Raw genomic sequence first — 6000 nt, forward strand, 5'->3', positions numbered from 1 at the left:
TCATATGATATTTATCTTTCTCCAACTGGCTTATTTTGCTTAGCATAACGTTCTCCAGGTCCATCCATGCTATTGCAATTTGAAGTAAAATGAAACCAAAGTTAAGTATTAAAAACAAAGGTTACAAATGATATTGAAAAATAAACTTGTGAATTATTAAGAACAAACAATATTTAGATTTGAGACTATCATTTTCCCTCTTGGTAGTTGCTGAACAAAATTCTATATAATAAAGAGGTAATATGCAAATCGACCATCATGCCCTTACACAAGATGGCTGCCCCATGTGGTCAAAGATTGCCACCCCCATGTGGTCACAAGATGGCCACCACAAGATGTGGCAGAGGAGGGCAGTTGTGGGCAATCAGGCCTGCAGGGGAGGGCAGTAAGGGGAAACCAGGCCGGTAGGGAAGGGGAGTTGGGGGGGAACAGGCATGCAGAAGAGGGCAGTTGAAAGGATTGGGTCAGCAGGGGAGGGCAGTTGGGGGCTAGCGGGCCGGCAGGGGAGGGTAATTGGGGGTAATAGGGCTGGCAGGGGAGTGGTTAAGGGGTGATCAGGCTGGCAAGCAGAAGTGGTTAGGGGCAATCAGGCAGGCAGGCAGGCGAGCAGTTGGGAGCCAGCGCTCCCGGATTGTGAGAGGGATGTCCAACTACCAGTTTAGGCCTGATCCCTATAGGTCTGTCTAAACCAGTAGTTGGAAATCCCCTGTGGGGTCCCAAATTGGAGAGGGTTCAGGCTGGGCTGAGGGACACGCCCCCAGTCCCGGGGCATGAATTTCATGCACTGGGCCTCTAGTTTTGTATAAGAGTGCTAAGCATAAAGAAGAAAATATATACAACTGTAGCATAACCTAACGCATTTGGGGATAAGTGGATCAGCTGTACCACACACTTATGGTTCACTTATTTCTTTGTGGATCATTCCCATGATCAAACAGAAAAGACACAGTCTTTTCTTGTTTTGATAGTCTTTATCTTCTAGAGCACTTTTAGGTTCACAGCAAAAGTGAGTGGAAGTTACAGATGTTTGCATATGCCCCTGCCCCCACCCCTGTACAGCTTCTCCCACTATCGACCTCCTCACCGAGTGGCCCATTTGTTGGAATCAATGAACGTACACTGACACATCGTTATCACCCAAAGTCCATAGCTTATATCAGGGTCCACTTTTAGTGTTATATGTTATGGGGTTGGAAAAATATATAATGACGTGTCTAGTATCATATAGACAGCCCTAAAAATCCTTTTGCCACATGGATTCATTCCTCCATCCCCCCAACCACTGGTAACCATGGATCCTTTTACCATCTCCAAAGTTTTCCCTCCTCCAGAATGTCATATAGTTGGAATCACACAATATGTGGTCTTTTCAGATTGGCTTTTTTCAAGTAGGAATATGCATTTAAGTTTCCTCTATGTCTTTTTATGCTCAATAGTTCATTTCTTTTACATGCTGAATAAAATTATATTTTGTGAATGTACAACAGTTTATTTATCCATTCACCAACTAAAGGACATTTTGCCCACTTCCAAATTTTGGCAATTATGAACAAAACATCTATAAACATCCAGGTTCAGGTTTTTGTGTGAACACAAGTTTTCATTAATTTGGGCAAATATCAAGGAATATGATTGCTGAATCATATGGTAGGAGTATGCTATGCCAAACTGTCTTCCAAAGTTACTGTACCATTTTGCTTTCCAATGAATGGGAGTTCCTGTGGGTCTACATTCCTGCTAGTATTTGATGTTGTCATTGTTCTGGATTTTGGCCATTCTAATAGGCGTGCAGTGGTATTTTATTATTGTTTTAATTTGCAGTTCCTAATAATAAATTATGCTGAGCAGTTTTCACATGCTTATTTGCCAGACATAGACATTTAACTCGTCCAGGCACCTTTTATTTTGTTGCAACTGGAGAAAATGCCATAAAAAGTTTTATATTTATTTGAGCCTTCCAATTTCTCTTCAGATGGTGGATCTCCCGCTCACTTAAATGATCTCAAAATAATCCTCATCAGCAACTTGTGGGGCTTCCTGTGACAGTGTCTCACAACTAAAGACACGGGAGCTGTTTGGTTTAGACTTCTGCTTTCTTCTTAAAATGCAAAATAGAGAAACAAAGGGAAAGAAAGAAGGCTGATACAACTAACTTTTATACTAAAAAGTGGATTTTGAACAACCCACTCAACTGAATGATCTACTTCCAGGTAAACTTAATGTGAAAAGAAGACATGCATATCTTGTTTAGATTAAAAAATAAATTCAATGATTTCAAGCAAATCGATGATATGGCTCAGCTGTCTTTCTCTTTGGTCCCAGAAGTTCTTTTAAGAAAACTAAAATATTCCCCCAGAGAATGTGGGACTGGGGGTCAGATCGTTTGCAGACTTCTGTGTGTGGTTGGCTTGGAAAGATCATCACCTGGTAGCTCTGTGAGAGAATAAAAGAATAGAACATATTTTGTGCTTCTCTGCTGCTTGCCCGCTGTGTGTTGAACACACATGCTGTCTGTATACCTGCAGCCATTGGAACTAGTCTTTGTGGACAGAGGAATAAAATGAGGACAATCGAGAAACCCGTGCAGTGTGAAGCCAGGGGAAATGAAATTAATCCCTGACAGTGGTTTTCTCTAAACCTACAAGAGTGACAACTGAAGAGTTACTCTCCAATGCTGCTTCTCTGGGAGCAAAAGCTGAACATCTGACCTGAGAGATGTCTGAGGGCAGGAGTAATGAATGGACTGGTTTTCTGATACTATAGATATCTGAGGTTTCCACCCTGTGGAGATTCATCAACTTGCCACTCCCTGAGCTTTTGCTGCTGACAATATCTGAGGCTGCCCTTCACCATAGCATTGCTTAATAGAAAAAAATGGTGTTGTCATGTAAAAATGACCCAAAACAACATATTAGGGAACACCAACATTTCCAAAGAACACATTGGATTAAAAATTCCAACCTATGCAGAAAGATGACACAAGAGGGGCCAAAATATAATAATGGTATTAAAAGGCATGAGGGAAGTTATTCCAAATATAAAATGAAAACAAAAAACATGAAAAATGAAGCCAAGGGAAAATATTAGGCATAAAAATGTGATAGTTGACAGTGATAGTTGACCATACTGTCCATACTGTTATCTGTGTCTATGAGATTTTGTTTGTTTTTCTTGTTTGTTCAGAGGGTTGGAAGGAGGTAGTAAAGAAGGTATAAATGGTGATGAAAGGAGATTTGACTTTAGGTGGTCAACACACAATGCAATATACAGATGATGTATTATAGACTTGTATACTTTATTCACCAATGTCACCCCAATAAATAAAAATAATGTTTAAAAAATATAGTGGTTGAAATGCACACTAATAGAATGAATAGTAGAATACATAGAACTTAGGAATAAACCAGTAAATTGCAGAGATCAAATAGAGAAAATATTCCAGAAAGCCTTTTAAAAGTCCTATTTCTACCCAGAGAAACATATAATATTTAATGGTACTGTAAAGACAGAGTTGAATATGAAAAAAAATACTATGCAAACAGTCTTTATCAGAAAGCTAGTATGACTATAAAATATTAGAAAAGTAGATTTTTACATAAAAAATACAACTGGAAATAAAGATGGACATACATCATGAAAACATAATAATCTTAAATATTATGCACGTCAAATGAAGCTTAAAAATACATGAAATGCAAAGTAATAAGCCCTAAAGAATAAATAGGTAAATTCACAACCACAGTAGGTGATTTAAAATACCTCTATCAGGAACAGATAGAATAACGAGGAAAAATGTTAAGAGTACAGTTATAGAAGACTTGAACAGCACTATCAACTAGGCAACTAGTACAGCCTAATTAATAAAGAGTACTACACTCAGAACCACAAAAATATGTAATTTTAAAGAGATCACAGATCCTTCCCTAAGAGAGATAATATGCTGATCGATGTGTCTCCTATACTTAAAAAGGCTGAAATGTTACAAAAATTTTCCCAGAACACAACTGAAATATATTAAAATTCCATTAAGATATCTTAGAAAGTTTCAAATATTTGTATATTAACCAGCACACTTTAAAGTCTTCTGAATTAATGAAAAACATGAAATTAGGGGATATTTTTTAAGTGAAGGATAATGAAATAAAAGTGATAAAATTTTGTTGCATAGTGCTGTGAAAATGTCTAAGGCTTATGTTATCTAAAATCAATGACTTCAAATAATAAAATATCAAAATAAATAAATTATAGAATAGGGAATAATAGAGTCCAGCCAGGAAATATAACCAATGAAATTAACAACTCTATAATTTGATTATTTGAAAAGAAAAAATAAATTGGTAAATTTTTACTAATCACATCAAGTATAATGAGAAAGCAAAAATTACCACTATTGGGAATGAAAGATGACATGACAGACCTTTTCGACATTAAAAGGTTAATAACAAAGTAGCATAAAAACTTTATGGTAAAAAAAAAATTCAGAAAGTTAGATAAAATAGAGAAAACTTAATAATTTATTAGGAATATGAAGTAGATATATTATTTTTCTGATTTACCATATGAAGTACAACTAAAACCTATGTATATTAAATATAATAAGACTCTGAAAGGTGAAGAGAAGATGGAACTTTTAGGACCTTAGGATGCCAGGAAGGACATAGTGGTGGGTTCCCCAGGTTTTCTTTTTTGTACAGACTAGAGGCCTGATGCATAAAGATTCGTGCAAGAATGGGCCTTCCTTCCCCTGGCTGCTGGCACTGCCTTCGCTCTGGCTGGAGCCACCTTTCTGCCTTTGTTCAGGCCCGGAGCCACCTTGCTGCCTTCCCACTCTGCCCAGAGGCCCAGATAGGCTGGGGCGGTGCAGAATGCCTGCGTTGTTGCCACTGCAATGACGCAAGTGTCCCACCCCCAGGCGCTCCACACCTGTGTATGCAAATTAACCCTCCATCTTTGTTGGGTTAATTTGCATACTCACTCCTGTTTGGCTGGTGGGCTTCACGAAGGTATGGTCAATGTGCATCTTTCTCTTTTATTAGTGTAGATTGGACCTGAAGAAGCCATAGACCTGGGAATTTCAATGGACAAAGATAAGGAAAGCCCCAACAAAAGTCTGTTTACTTTAGCCAATGGACCAGGAACAAAACAGGTTAGCAAAACATAAGACTTTAAACAATAAATGCTCCACTCCAGCCAAACACTACAGAAATATGTGTGGCTACACTCTCACTACCCATCAAAGGCTGAATGAAAAGTCTAGATTTTCACACTTACTAGCTTGTCCCCAGACCCCTTACCCCTATACTGGGGAGCTATCGGACAAGGCTTAGAGACTGGGCCTTTTATTCTTACTGGGCAATACTAGGCATGATAGCCACCTTCCCCTTGGTCTCAGTAGAAATGAGGTAGAGAGCTCTGATAGTTTGTTATTCAGCAATAAATAAGTAGAACCATATGTAGATTCAGTAGTATTATTGAAGAGAAGGAAAGGAATGCTGGACATAGTGTTCAAGACAATGATTACTTTAGATTGGGAAGGAAAGCAGATGTGTTGAGATAGAAACGAATTAGCTGTAGATCATTGTCAAAGGTTGTAGCTTTTGTCTTGGGGGGTGTCTTCTCAGGTACTTACACATTATTGAAAATGAATAATTAACAAAGAAAATCTTAATATTTATTTAAAATTAGATTATATGTAGATAAATGTGTTATAAATCAAGTACCGTAATTTATTCAATTATCTTCACTTGATACCCAATAAGAAAAATTGATCACTATATAGGCAATTATGTTGTGGATTCTATAAAGTTCATATATGAAATATGAATTGGTCTTTTTTGTATTTTGCTTTCATTGCCTTGTTTTAAGGTCTTTTTTAATTAGTTATAAGTATTTTCCCAAGGAAAATGGAATACACATTTAACCTCCTTATATTGCACTTGAAGAATGGTTTACAGGAATAGTCAACTGATGAAACATGTTTGCAGGATTTGATATATCTCT

Source organism: Myotis yumanensis, unplaced genomic scaffold (assembly GCF_028538775.1).
Source record: "Myotis yumanensis isolate MYYU_CA2020_CCGP unplaced genomic scaffold, mMyoYum1.0.hap1 SCAF_5, whole genome shotgun sequence".
NCBI lineage: Eukaryota > Metazoa > Chordata > Mammalia > Chiroptera > Vespertilionidae > Myotis > Myotis yumanensis.